The sequence below is a fragment of the Callithrix jacchus genome, chromosome 10 (assembly GCF_049354715.1).
Source record: "Callithrix jacchus isolate 240 chromosome 10, calJac240_pri, whole genome shotgun sequence".
Classification (NCBI taxonomy): domain Eukaryota; kingdom Metazoa; phylum Chordata; class Mammalia; order Primates; family Cebidae; genus Callithrix; species Callithrix jacchus.
In genome coordinates, this window is record NC_133511.1 from 67,370,392 (window position 1) to 67,385,291 (window position 14,900).

At 41.7% G+C, this 14,900-nt stretch overlaps 1 protein-coding gene across 9 annotated transcripts in view; it reads left to right on the forward strand.

The window, feature by feature from the left end:
• The first annotated feature begins 5,572 nt into the window (after nucleotides 1-5,572).
• Nucleotides 5,573-14,900, forward strand: part of FAM168A (family with sequence similarity 168 member A) — a 186,203-nt gene continuing 176,875 nt past the window's right edge. For 6 of the 9 annotated variants that reach the window (XM_017977806.4, XM_078340268.1, XM_078340266.1 and 3 more), the window contains exon 1: nucleotides 5,573-5,770. The gene's annotated coding sequence lies outside the window, so the exon portion shown is untranslated. Of the gene's footprint in view, nucleotides 5,771-8,700; nucleotides 8,836-14,900 lie in introns of all 9 variants that reach the window. The other 3 variants (XM_078340263.1, XM_017977803.4, XM_078340265.1) reach the window with 1 other exon arrangement.

Below are 14,900 nucleotides of genomic sequence, written 5' to 3' on the forward strand. Positions count from 1 at the left end.
TTGAGGACTAAACTAAGGCCTGGTTCTAATCCTGGCATAGCCAATCTCTTCCTCTCTCTGGGTCTCAATTTCCTCTACCATAAAATGGGCATGTGAGGGATGTTTAAGCTGAAAGATTTAATGAGATAATGGATCCTAGACACCAGCATAGTACTGTCTCTTTCAAGATCATTCTCCTCACATCATCTCTAATGTCCATCTTTCTGTGATTCTAGAGCAATTCTTTTTTTTACCTTTTTTTTTGGAAAGAGTTTCACTCTTCTCACCCAGGCTGGAGTGCAACGGTGTGATCTCAGCTCACTGCAAAATCTGCCTCCTGGGTTCAAGTGATTCACCTGCCTCAGCCTCCCAAGTAGCGGGGATTACAGGCATGCGCCACCATGCCCAGCTAATTTTTGTATTTGTAGTAGAGGTGGGGTTTTGGCATGTTGGCTGGGCTGGTCTCAAATTCCTGATCTCAGGTGATTCACCTGCCTCGGCCTCCCAAAGTGCTGAGATTACAGGCATGAGCCACCGTGCCCAGCCTAGAGCAATTCTTAAAGTAAAGCTGACACATATGTGCCAAGGCTCCCAAAGAGATGCTTTGAGAGAGAGAGGTGGCAAAGAAGTGTGTTAACACAGCTGGGACACAACCATTGCAAAGTATGAGTTAATCAGTAACAGGCAGGCAAAGGATAGTGTTTTGACACTGTCATTTTGCCTCCAAGTTTGTTTTGATGAGGTTGCAGAAAAAAATTATGATAGAAATAATCAACACAAAATAAAACTGCCAATGGCTAAAGCTACACATGGTGAAATTTACTATGGATAAAAAAGCAAACTGAATGATCCCATCTTTGTTGGTAACACTGCACTCTGCAAAGTTGTCCCCTGAGAAAATTCTACTTGGAAATAATCAATGCAAGATATATCTGATGGTTCAAATTACTGTCAGGACAAGGTGGACTTGGTAGAAACAATGACTAACAAAGAAATTTCATTATAACTGACCAATAATCAGTAAAAATTGATAAAATAAAACTGATGAATCGAATTTTTTCTTGTAAAATTCATATAGAATATATCTTTTACAAATATTTTTTAAAGACAGAGACTTGCTCTGTCACCTAGGCTTGAGTGCTGTGGTACAATCATGGCTTAATGCAGCCTTGAAATCTTGGACTCAAATGATCCTCTCACCTCTGCTTCCTGATCAGCTAGAGCTCACAGGTGTGTGCCACCACACCCAGCCAGTTTTTCCATTTTACTTATTTATGTTTTTGAGATGAAGTCTCTCTCTGTTGTCCAGGCTGGAGTGCAGTGGCATGATCTCTTCTCACTGCAGCCTCTGACACCCAGGTTCAACTGATTCTTGTGCCTCCACCTCCTGAGTAGCTGGGACTACAGGCATGTGCCACCACACTTGGCTAATTTTTTGTATTTTTAGTAGAGACAGGGTTTCACCATGTTGGCCAGGCTGGTTTCGAACTCCTGACCTCAAGTGATCCGCTCGTCTTGGCCTCCCAAAGTGCTTGGATTATAGGTGTGAGGCACCACGCCAAGCCCAATTTTTCTATTTTTAGAGGAGATGGGGGTCTCACTATGTTGTCCAGGATGGTCTTGAATTCCTCACCTCAAGGGATCCTTCTGTCTTGGCCTCCCAAAGTGCTGGGATTATAGGCATGAGTCACTGTACTGAGCTGCTAAAGAATATAACTTGATAAAAATTCAGTATAGAAAAATATCTTTAAAAGTTATAAATCATTTAACTGTGCTATATCAAAAATTTATCCAGGAATTAAATTGGTTTAGCAGAGTTAATTTCTTTAAAGCTTTCATAAATTCATTAATGTTGATGTAATTCAGAGTTGAAAGTTTACATGCCATGACTTTGCAGGGATTTGGAGAGAGAATTCTCAAATGGTTAGATGAAAGGTTTGGACTGTAAGTGGTATTTTACAGTCTTCAAAGCACTTTTATACCCATTGTTTTATTGGATTCTCCTAATAACCGTATGAGGTGGCAGGGCAGGCAGGACCCATTCCTTCCATTTTGTGGAGGTATTATAGACACTGAGATTTTGAAAAGTTAAGGGACTTACTAAAGGTCACCTGTGATGTTCATGGCAAGGTCTAATTTAGGATCTGATTCCCAGATTACTAGCCCAGTAAGCTTCTCATATCTATTTATTCTCCTAACTCAGATAATGCTTTACTTACTGGAGAGACCAGAACCCTTCTAATTTTGACCGCCCTGCCCCTACTTTTTGCCACTAGGAGAAAGAAGTGGGGAAATGGAAGAGAAGAAGTGCAGATGGGGTTTAGAAGAGGGCAAGGTCAATATAACACCTAAGAAGGGACTTGTTTGTCACATAGCCAACATATGATAGGTATCTTTCTCATTATTCTAAGAAAAGGGAGAAGGGGGGCTGAGATTTTAAGGCTGTGAGAATAGGATGTAAAGGGAGATAGGCAGTCTGGAAAAGACAGTGCCTGATGTATTTGAGGACAGTGAGTCCTGAGGGACAGGAGTCTAACTACAGTGAGGTAGGGTGAAGCTAGAGAGGCTGCAGCAGGATGAGGACTAAGTGATCCTCTGAGCTAAGCAACCTGGGATTTTTTCCTATAGGCCTATTGCAGAACTAAAATGTCCTGGTGCTTCTTACAGAACGCCAAGGAAAATGGCATATAAAATTGAAAATATCAAGTCCTGCTGGGCGCAGTGGCTCATGCCTGTAATCTCAGCACTTTGGGGGGCTGAGGTGAGCAGATCACTTGAGCCCAGGAGTTTGAGACTACCTTGGGCAACATGGTGAAACCCTGTCTCTATAAGAAAAAATAAAAAGAAAAAGAAAAATTAGCCAGGCATGATGGTGCCTGTAGTCCCTGGTACTTGGGACGATGAGGTGGGAGCACAGCCTGTAACCAAGGAGTCACTGCTGCAGTGAGCTGTGATCATGCCACTGAACTCTAGCCTGGGCAACAGAGTTAGACTCTGTCTCTTTTTTTTTTCTTTTCTTTTTTTTTTTTTTGAGACAGAGTTTCGCTCGTTTCCCAGTCTGGAGTGCAATGGCGCGATCTTGGCCCACCGCAACCTCTGCCTCCTGGATTCAGGCAATTCTGCCTCAGCCTCCCGAGTAGCTGGGATTACAGGCACGCGCCACCATGCCCAGCTAATTTTTTGTATTTTTAGTAGAGACGGGGTTTCACCATGTTGACCAGGATGGTCTCCATCTCTTGACCTCGTGATCCACCCGCCTCGGCCTCCCAAAATGTTGAGATTACAGGTGTGAGCCACTGGACTATGTCTCAAAAAATGAAAAAAGAAAAGAAAACATCAAGTTAAACAGAGCTTAAAGAAAAAACATTGTTAAATCAATAATCTGATACTACATTCTGTATTCTAGAAGAGTGGGACATAGGTGTCAGAAGAACAAAAAAACTTAAATGCAAGACATATATTCAGGCTACAGACCATGCTTTCTGTAGGCAGAGTTTCATAGACCCTTTACAATGACTCTGTTCCTCTCTCTTCACTCCCTCTCCCCACCATGATCTCTGGTTCACAGATTAGAAACTACTGCTATAATAATTCAGATATAAGAAAAATCAGTGTGTCTAAAATATGTTCTAGGGAAGGTAGGGCTTTGGCTTCAGTTTGAAGAATGAGTAAGAGAAAAGGAGAAAATGGGTGTGGAAAGACCAGAAAAGGACAGATTTTGAGAAGAGGCACTGAAAATTGAGAAAATTCTCCCTTCCAACTTTAGGAGTAGGAAGTGACCACTATTATCTGTTTTAATAATGGAACTGTTGAGCTCAGATACAAACCAGGTAGGCACAGTGCTGAAGCAAGAATGAGGCAATGAGAAGCATGGAAAGTGTCTAGGCAGTAAAGAAAGGTTGTTAGATTTGGAAATTATGTTTTTCGGAAGGAGTATAGCTTAAAAAATTGGCCAGCGTAGTGTGGCTTGTGCCTGTAATTCCAGCACTTTGAGAGCTGAGGCAGGAGAGTCTCTTGAGGCCAGGAGTTTGAGACCAGCCTGGACAATATAGTAAGAGGACGTCTTCTACAAAAAAAAAAAAAAAAAAAAAAATTATGTGTTCCTTTTAAACAATTGAAACAATATGAAAATAAAAATTACAGCCGGGGCAGTGGCTCACGCCTGTAATCCCAGCACTTTGGGAGGCAGAGGTGGGCGGATCATGAGGTCAAGAGATGAGAACATCGCGGCCAACATGGTGAAACCCCATCTCAACAAAAATACAAAAATTAGCTGGGCGTGGTGGTGCACACCTGTAGTCCCAGCTGCTAGGGAGGCTGAGGCAGGAGAATCGCTTGAACCCTGGAGGCAGATGTTGCAGTGAGCCGAGATCCTGCCATTGCACTCCAGCCTCCGTCTCAAAAGAAGTAATAATAATTACGTGCAATCTGACACCCTTTCCTTCAAGATAATAATTGCTAATATTTTGGGGAACCTCTTTCCTGAAATCTCTCCAGGCTTATAGAATATTGTGTCAAACCTCAGATAAATTGAACCCGTCTAGACAAGTTGTTCTGTAATCAATTTTTTTCCCTCAAGAATAAATTGTAAATAGCTTTTCAAGTCAATAAATAGACCTATATCATCATTTTAAATGGCTCCTTAGTATTGCATTGTATGTATATGTCACACTTTATTTAAACAGCACCCTATTGATGAACATTTACTCCCCCCCATAATTAACTACCTCATATAACAATTTGTGCATTAATCTTTTCGAAATTGTTCGATTATCTTTTTAAGGTAAATTCTTAAAAGTAATAAAGCTGGGTCAAGAAGTATGCCCTTTGTACGTTTGTATTCAAGTTGCCGAATTGTCCTCAAATTTGCAGGGAGACCCGCGAGGAAGCTCCGGCATTAGTTCTGGTGAGAGACAGCTGCAACGGAGATGGCGAAGGAAGAGCAGAATCATAGGTGATCTAGCCCATCAAGGGGCTGGATCGGTGGGCTGGCATATTCCTTCCCTTTTTCCTTTCTTTCACTTCTTTTTCTTAATATGGAGGAAGAACCAAGAACTTCATCTCCCAGCATTTCACAGGGAACACACTCCCTGGGAAGTGTAGTACCGGGTCTGAGAAGGGTACGGAAGGAGGGTGGGAAGCTGAGAGGCATGCTGGGAGGTGTAGTCGAGAGAGAGGGAGAGAGACCGAGAGAGCGAGAGACCGAGGAGAGAGAGGGAGTGTGTGTGTCTATGCAAAGAAGATGGAGACACTGCGAGCACTGCCCCTTGGGGTTGGGGCCTCGGGCGATCCGACTTTCCTCACAGGTGGTCTTTGAGTCTACAACATCTGCCAGCGGATGGTTGGCTTTATTCCATTGTCCGTGACCAGAGAGGGCGCGGCCCCTCTGTACCGGGCTCGAGGCGGGAGGCGCAGGCCGCGCGCAGGCCAAAGCAGGGCATGCCGGGAGTTGTGGTCCAGGCGCTCTGAGGCTGTGGGACGTGTCGCGGCGCCGCGCCGGCTCCTCCTTCCCCGCCCTTCTCAGCGGTCCCCCGCCTCCTCCCTCCACCTCCTCCTCCCTCGCCTGCAGCCGAGCGTCCCCTCCCCCCAACCCGTCGGGCTCCTCGGCGGCTACTGCAGAGGATTCAGAGCCGAGTCGCTGAGGAGGAGGAGGCTCCGGTCCCCGCGTGCCATCCTCCACCCTGCTGGACACGGGCGAGGGAGCGAGAGCGTCGCCGCCGTAGCCTTCGGAGAAGACAAGGGCATCGTCGCCTCAGCCGCCGCCGTCGTTTTCGCCTGCAGCTGCTAGCCGGTGAGGAGACTCCCCCCGCCGCCCGGTCGGCTCGTCCTGAGCCTGGGCCGGTTGTGCTGGCGAGAATGAGAGTGGGGGCTGCCGAGCCTCCGCGCAGGTTTGGGGGAGGGGGTTGAGGTAGCGATGGAACAGCAGGCTGGCGGGGGAGACTTGTCCAGACGCTGGCTGGGGTGGGGTGAGGGTGGGACCCAAGCAGGTTGGGGGGCGGGCGACGAGGGAGGAGGACTTTTGATGGAGAATAATCCAACCTGGAACCGGAGAGTGGGGTGGGGGCGTCGGATTGGAATTCGGGATGGTCTTGGGGCGAGGTGGAAGATGAGACTAGGGTGGGATGGCTTCTAATGGGGGAGGGGACTGAATGAGGGTGGTGATTTGGGGTTGGCCTGGAGCAGTTGACAGCTTCGGATCTGAGCTGGGGTGAGGGGTAGGAGAATGATTTCAGTGGAGAGTGAGTAACAGATACAGGATAGGACCTGTATCTGGTTGGATAGGACCCTGAGGAGTGTTAATTCAGGAGGGTGGAATTTGGGGTGGACCTGGAGCAGGGTGATGGAGGTAACAGGAGCTGGGGGTGAGGGGCTTGGCAGGTGTTGAGACTTGAGCTTGAAGTGGGTGTTTGTTATCTGGGGCTGGTGAAATTTGTGGAGACTTACGGAATAGCATGCGTTAGAGCAGAGAAGTGCAATTTGGGGGTTTCCTGGGGTGGGCTGATCGAGGTTGGAATAGGAGTTAGTGGAGGTGGGACATTCAATGAGGGGAGTGTGATGGTGAGCTGACAAGAAGGAGTCAAATTGGAAGTCAGGTCCAAAATGGGAGAACAGGATGGAAATCGAGCGAGGGGCACAGTGGGTTGGATTTAGGATCTTTCAATCAGTGGAAAGGGCATGGTGGCTCCTTGGTTGCAGGGTCAAGGCAGAGGACACATAAAACATCCCTGGGCTGCATTAATTGAAAGGATAGCGGCAGGTGGTGAGCAAAGTTGGGGGATGGTATCTTGAAGAAAATGTCCCTTGGCCAAGGTGGCAGAGGGAGTTTGGAAGGATTTTCAGAGATGAGCTGGTAGGCCTGGAGAGGTGATTGCTGATGAAGAAGTGGCACAGGGCAAATTTAAGGAGTAGGAGACCTGGTATGGATGGGGCAGAGAGGATGGAGAGGGACAGTGAGCTGTGGTGGGGAGGGGGAAGTGGGTTGGATATTTTGGATGTGAAGGATTGGGATGACCTCCAGGAGACCCGTGAGGGTTAAGGGTTGGAATACTTAAATGGACAGTTTTGGTAGCTGTGATTGAAGGAGAGGCAGTAAGGCTGTTGTTAGAGGGGACTTTGCAGCAGAGACAGAAGAGACCTCATTCTTAGGGGCCATTTTAAGCTGTTCGTTTGATCTTTTTGTTTGTTTTATTTATATTAGTATAATTTGGAAGTCAAGTCAGCCCAAAGGGTAAAGTTGGAAAGGACTTTAGTTAAGGTAGAATTAAGGAGGGGAGGGTGTCTTCTGTTATTTGTAGATTATAAAAAGAAAGTTGGGGGAAAGAAAGCATACTTCCAAACTAAAGGTGGGGAGAAGATAAACTGGAATGTAATAGGTATCTTTCTGTTTGATGTCTCTGCCTTCTCCTTTCCCCTCTCCTCCTGGTGTGTTTAAAAACTATACCTGGAATTTTAAATAGATTTGGTGAGCTTGAGATTGTTAAGGGTGCATTCCTTGCTTGAGAACTAATGAGTGAGCCTGAAAAATATGAGGCTGAATTTATTTTGTAGGTAGGCAACATGCACATAGGCAAAAAGAGCTTGGGCCTTTTTTACCCCCTCTTAAAATTAGGGGGTTGATTTGATTGCTTGAAGACGCCATTTGTTAGTGTCCTGGTTTGCAAGGCAATTAGGCCCATCATTGTATTGCAGGCTAATAATCCTGAGATGAGTCTTGGCACCACTGCTTTATGTAAACAGAGAGAAGACAGGAAATATGGAAATGTCATAAATATTCATTGGTGAGATGGTTTGGTACTGATGGAGTTTTTCATATGATTGTTTTTGGCATTGATAAGATTTAAAATAATTGGATTGTATTTCTAAAGATTGAATTTTCTTCCAAAGGAATTCAGGTGATCAGAATTCTGTCAGATGTGAATAAATAAAGCATATTAAGTCATTTTTATTTTTTTTAGGGAATGATGTTGATGTAGGTGCATTGTATTAACTAGAGAAACAGCATCTCCATCTATTCATCAGAAATTCGATTTAAACCTTAATGATATACTCATTCTTATGGCAGAATAGTGATAATGGAAGGTACAGAGGAGTGTAAATGGAGGGAACATCTTTAGAGAAACAGTTCTGGACCTAATTGCATTAACTGTGATGATATGTTAAACATAAAGTGGCTGTTGATTAGAGCTCAGACTGAAAAAAAATGAGGAGGGATGCAAACAAGACAAAATCGACACCATTGGGATTGAAATAATTCTTTTTGTTTTTGTTCAAGCTTCAGAGTTTAGCTCACAAACAAACCATTTTCCGTGGCTTTCACAATTGAGCACACAAAAATATCCATTTAGAATACTTTTTTTTAGCTCCAAAATGGGCAGAATGGTGGAAAGTTGGACTTATCCTTTGAATTGAAAGTGTTTTATAATAAGGAAGCTTTCTGTATTACAATAAAAATCAGGTTTGAGCAGTTACCTGTAATTCAATGAGACTGTAATCTAATGCAAGCATTTCTCTCTAACTTTACTCTGGGGTCTAGACATTGTTTTTGCAGATCTGCAGGCTTGGTCTAGAGGTGAGATGTTTATATTAAAGCTCTAGCTTTTGAAAGCTCAAAATGAAAAGTAATTGCCTGGGAGAAATGTGCTGATGGATTTTATTTTTCCACAGTGTGGTCACCTGTGCAGTAGTAATGTTTTTGTATCTTTACCTCATTTGATCCTTCAGATACCCTGGTGAGAAGAGAGCAGATGGAGGTATTGGTAGACAGAAGCCTTGGTGGAATGAATAGCCCATGAGTTTAGGAGTCAAGAGTCCTGGATTCAAATCTCAGTTCTACTACTTGAAAGCTGAGTGATTACAGTTAAGTCATTTAAAACCTTTCATGTGGCCAGTTGAGGTGGCTCATGCCTGTAGGTCCAGCATTTTGGGAGGCTGAGGCGGGTGGATCACTTGAGATCAGGAGTTTGAGACCAGCGTGGCCAACATAATAAAACCCTGTCTCTACTAAAAAATACAAAAATCAGCCAGTCATGGTGGTGGGCATCTGTAATCCCAGCTACTTGGGAAGCTGAGGCAGGAGAATTGCAAGAACCCAGGAGGTGGAGGTTGCAGTGAGCCAAGATTGTGCCATTGCACTCCAGCCTGGGCAACAAGAGCAAACTCTGATTGGGAAAAAAAAAAAAAAAAAAGCAAAAAAACAAACCTTTTATATCTAGTGGAAATGATTGCACAACATTGTGAACATGCTTAATACCACTGAATTGTACCTTCAATTTGGTTAAAAAGGTAAAAATACACACACACACACACACACACACACACACACACACACACACACAAACCTTAAAAACCAAAAAAACTAGCCAGCCACAGTGGCTCACACCCGTAATCCCAGACTTTGGGAGGCTGAGCCAGGAGGATTGCTTGAGCTTAGGAGTTCGAGAACAGTTAGGGCAACATAGGGAGACCCTGTCTCTACAAAAAATGAAAAAATTAGCTGGTGTGGTAGCATACACCTGTAGTCCCAGATACTCAGGAGGGAGGTGGGAGGATTGCTTGAGCTAGGGAAGTCAAGGCTGCAGTGAGCCATGATCTTGCTTCTCTTTACTACAGTCTGGGTTACAGAGTGAGACCCTTTCTCAGAATCAAACTTTCATACTTCAGAAGGCTGTCAAGGGGAGCAAACCAGTTCATGTACTGAAAACACTGTACATATATGAAATATCTGTTCACTATTTATTTAATGAATGTCTGCTAAGTGCCAGGGGAAATAAAAATGAACAGAAAGCAGTTGTCAAGGAGCTTTCAGTGTCATGGGAAAGATAGACAATTTAAATATGGTGAGAAAAGTGTGGCAAAATGCTGTGGTTAAGTGCTATGGTTAAGTATAGGTTTTGAAGTCTGTCTTACTACTACTTCTGCTGTGTGATGTTGGGCACAATGGGCTTATTTGTAAAGTGGGGATAATAGAATTAATATCATAGGATTGTTTTGAGGGTTAAATAAGATAATCAATAGGAAGCATTTAACATTATATGTTATATAGTACACATTAAAAAATATTAGTTATTGCCATTATTGTTAGAAAGATAGGCAGAGGCCAGAATGGTCAATAGCCTTGTGTCCTTGAGTTCTTAGTATTGTGGTATTTATTACTAAGGTATTACTTTGTATTATGATCTCATGCATATTCGGATGTTTACAATCTAGGAACTTTAAACAGTTCTTTAAATGCCAGGCAAAGTCCTAAACAGACCTTAGCTGTTAGCTTCCTTGTTAATCAAATAAGAAGAAAAATTATGCCCTGAGAGGTTAAATGACTTAAGGTTACACAGTAAATGGAAAAGTCTGGGTTACAGCCTCCAAATTCTCATTTGTCAACCCCATTGGTATCCTTTTTTTAAGTTGCAAAATATGTTCTATGTATGAAAGTATGTTTAACATAAACCCACAATTTAAAGAATAACAAATTGAAGACTTTTCTACTTGTTACCCAGCTTAACAAAAAGATTTCTAGTACGTTTAAAGTCTCTGGTGAGGTCCTACTTGATTGAATCTCCCACCTTCTCTCTCCCTCAGAGGTACAGAGTTTCCTAAATTTTATGTGAATAATTTCTTTGCTTTTCTTTATATTTTTACCAAACATTTTCATATCCCTAAACAGTGTAGTTTTTTTTAACTTTGCTATTTAACTATAACTATTTATGAATAGAATTATAGGGTAAATATTCTGACTTGCTTTATTCTTATTTTTTAACTTTAAAAAAATTATTTTTTCCACCATTAAATAATGTCTGCTCATGATAGAAACTAGAAATTACAAAAAGTAAAAAGAAGCAAAAGTATTGTTTTTAGTCCCATTTCCCCAGTAATATATATATATATATATATATATATATATATATATATATATATATATATTTTTTTTTTTTTTTAGAGACAGGATCTCACTGTATTGTCCTGGTCAAGTGATCCTCTTGCCTTGGCCTCCGAAAGTGCTTCCAAATTCAGGCATGTGCCATCATGCCTGGCTAGCAAATGCTTTTTAGAAAATATTTTATGCCACATGTGGCCTCTGTTCTTTCTCCTCCCTTTCACTCCTCTTCCCTTTCATCTCCCTTTCTCACCGTTTTTCTCCTTCTGCCAGCCCTTCCTCTTGCTTCTTCTCCCCATTCCTTCTTCTCCCACCCCTTCTCTTTCTCCTCCTTTTATGTGGTTTTAAGAATGTAAAAACTCACAGGCTTTACAAAAATGGACCATAGGCGGGCCATAGCCTGCCAACCCCTGGTATATTAACAGAATCAACTCAAAGTTATAGAATATTGAAGAGCAAAGAGACTAAACCAAGTTCATATTTCTTATTTTATTTTGTTAAATTTAGTTCCTTGGGCAGTTATGCATGTCTTTAGCATCAAAAAACAACTGTGTCAATTTTTTTTTGGTCAAATTACACTTATCTAAAAGTTTAACATTTTATTAAATGAGCCATTAGTGTCTGTATGAAGACAGTTAGAAAACCTTAGTTTATAAAGTTCCAATACACCTCCTTTTCCTGCCAGTGAGGCAGATGTCTGGGTCCTTTCAGAATATGCTTATTTTATGATGATACAGGTTGTGCTTTTTCTTAGATATAGACATTTTGAAGGAATCCTGAAATGATATATTTTTCACAGTAAACTTCAATACTTAGCTGACTTGAGACCATGATCTTGATTTGCCTTCTGGTCATGTTCCTCAAGCTTGATGATTTCTGCTGATGCTCATATTTCTTTTCTTTTTTTATTTTTATTTTTATTTTTATAAAGACGGGGTTTCAACATGTTGATCAGGCTAGTCTTGGACTCCAACCTCAGGTGATCCGCCTGCCTTGGCCTTCAAAGTGCTTGGATTACAGGTGTGAGCCACCACGCCCAGCCCTCATATTTCTTTTCTAGCCTCTGTTTTTATAATTTTCTTAGTATTTTAGTTTCTTCCTCTGTCTTTTCTTTTGATTTGATAGCATATCTCTATCAGTAAATAACAATTAGGCTATTTATACTTATGCAAATATAATACTATTTTGTTTGATCTGGTTCTTAGGTTGGTCATGTGGTATTGTTTTCATTTTAAGGATGAAGAAATTAAGTATCTAAGAGGGTAGCTGTGTGCAGTGGCTCACACCTGTAATCCCAGCACTTTGGGAGGCTAAGGTGGGAGGATCACTTGAGACTAGGAGTTCAAGACTAATCTGATCAACATAGTGATATCCAGTCTCTACACAAAATTAAATTAGCTGGATGTGATGGCATGCATCTGTGTTTCTAGCTATTTTAGAGGGTGAGGTGGGAGGATCACTTGAGCCTGGGAATTTGAGGCTACAGTGAGCTATGATCATACCCACTGCACTCTAGTGTGGGCAAGACTATGTCTCAACAAACAAACAAATAAAAAGATTCAAGATGGTCATTTGTGTCAGGCCTTAAGAAGGGAGTTCTTAAGGAAAGACAAAAGGTACCTAACATTTGAGTATCTATGGCAGGCAATATGCTGGGTGCTTTCTCTTCCTTACAGATAGAATTTAATTCTCATATTTCTACTGTATGAGGAATTGTGACCATTTTACAGAAGAAGAAACTGAAACAACTGAGGCATATAGTGATTAACTAGTTTGCATTTATTTACATAGCTAGTAAGAGAAGAAAAGCTCGTATTAAATAACCTGATCTGCCTTGCTCCAGAGCCATTGTTCTTTTTGTTGTACTGCATGTAAACCTTCCTGTTTTTAAATTGTTAAATCAGTAGTCTTTTTTTTTTTTTTTTTTGAGACAGAATCTTGCTTTGTCTCCCAGCCTGGAGTGCAGTGGTGCAATCTTGGCTCACTGCAACCTCCTCTTCCCAGGTTCAAGCAATTCTCCTGCCTCAGCCTCTCAAGTAGCTAGGACCACAGGTGTGTGCCATCATGACTGGCTAATTGTTTGCATTTCCGGTAGAGCTGGGGTTTCATCTTGTTGGCCAGGCTGGTCTCAAACACCTGACCTCAGATGATCTGCCCACCTCAGCCTCCCAATGTGCTGGGATTATAGTTGGGAGCCACCATACCCAGCCTAAATCAGTAGTTTTCAACCTGCTTCAACAGGTAGTATCTGGCTGCTCTTTAGAATCATCTGAGGAGCTGTTTAAAAAAAAGACGAGTCAGTTTTACTCTGGACCAGTGTTAGCAAAACTTCTGTAGGTGAGCATAAGGCAGATGTGTGTATATTCATATAGAAAATATACATTAAATTCAGTTGAGGTATGTATAACATGTAGAAAAAAATACACAAAAAGTATAACCAACATTCAGATCAAGAAAGGAAACATACTCTCCTCCAAGAAAACCAACAACTTTCAATAATACTGTTGATTATTTTTGCCTGTTTATGATGTTTTATAAGGTATGACTGGCTTTTCACATGCAATATATTTGTGAGATTCATTTATGTTCTTGTATTTAGGTATAGTCTGTTCTTGCTTACTGCTGTGTAGCAACAATTCTCAAACATTTTGGTGGCTTCACATTCAAACTTATTGACGACTCCAAAGGACTTTTGCTAGCAGTGGTGCAGTCATGGCTCACTGTAGCCTTGACCTACTAGGCTGAAGTGATCCTTCCACCTCAGCCTCCCAAGTAGGTGGGACTACAGGCATGTGCCACTATGCCTGGCTATTTAAAAATTTTTTTGTAGTGACAGGATCTCACCCTGTTGCCCAGGCTGGTCTCGAACTCATGTTCAAGCAATTCTCCTGCCTCAGCCTCCCAAAGTACTGGAATTACAGGCATGAGCCACTGTTCTCAGCTGTGTTAGCATATTCTAATGAAAACACGTGTTTTATTCTAAGTGAAAAAAATTTGAATAATATTTTACATTAAAAAAAATTTCTTGAGTATCTTATTGGATCTGCATCTGCATTCAATCTGTTGCAGTTTGTTGTCTTGGATGGAATATAAAGAAAATCCAGTTCCACATAGATAGGTAACTGGAAAAGGAAGAATGTTTTTAATTTTATTTAACTGTGGATATTTCTCTTTGATACTACACCAGTCATGTGCAACCCTTTGAATGTGAGGCCTTTTTTGCTTATCTGTGGTGGATATCATGAAAATTATACACCCTTTTTTTTTTTAAGCTCATTATCTACCATTAGTGTTAGTGTACTGTGTGAGGCCCAAGACAATTTTTCTTCCAGTGTGGCCCAGGGAAGCCAAAGGTTGGATGTCTGTGTTACATTGAAACTTGACAGTTGGCAGTATGTTAAGATTCATTGCCTTGTACAGTCTGAACCATATCACTGAGCTTTTCATGCTCTGTTACTTTAAAATCCATTGCTCTGTTTTTTTTCTTATTTTTTTTAAATTTGCTTATTTCTCCAAGAAAAACCATTGGTCTCTTCTATACTTTAAGTAGATCTTTTATCCATGCATAATTTTTGTAGTATTATGCATTGGTCATTTGGAAAATATTGGTTCACTGAGTATCTTAGTCTGCTCAGGCTGCCTTAACAAAATACCATAAACTGGGTGGTTTAAACAGAAATTTATTTCCTCACAGTGCTGCAGGGTAGAAAGAAGTCCAAGATCAGTGTTTCAGCATGGCCGATTTTTGTTTCAGCATGGCCTATTTCCTCACATGGTGGATTGGAGAGGGAGAAGAGACAGGGAGAAAGAGAATAAGTGTGAGTGAACAGGCAAACTCTGGTGTCTCTTTTTAAAGGTACTAATTCCATCATGGCAGCCCCACCCTTATGACCTCATCTAAACCTAATTATAAATCATCTAAACCTGATTATCTCCCAAAGGATCCATTTCCAGATACTATCACATTGAGGAATAGGGTTTCAATTTATTAATTTTGAGGGGAGGCAGTTTAGTCTATATCACTGAGTTATGTGGAGCTTCTTTTTTGAGA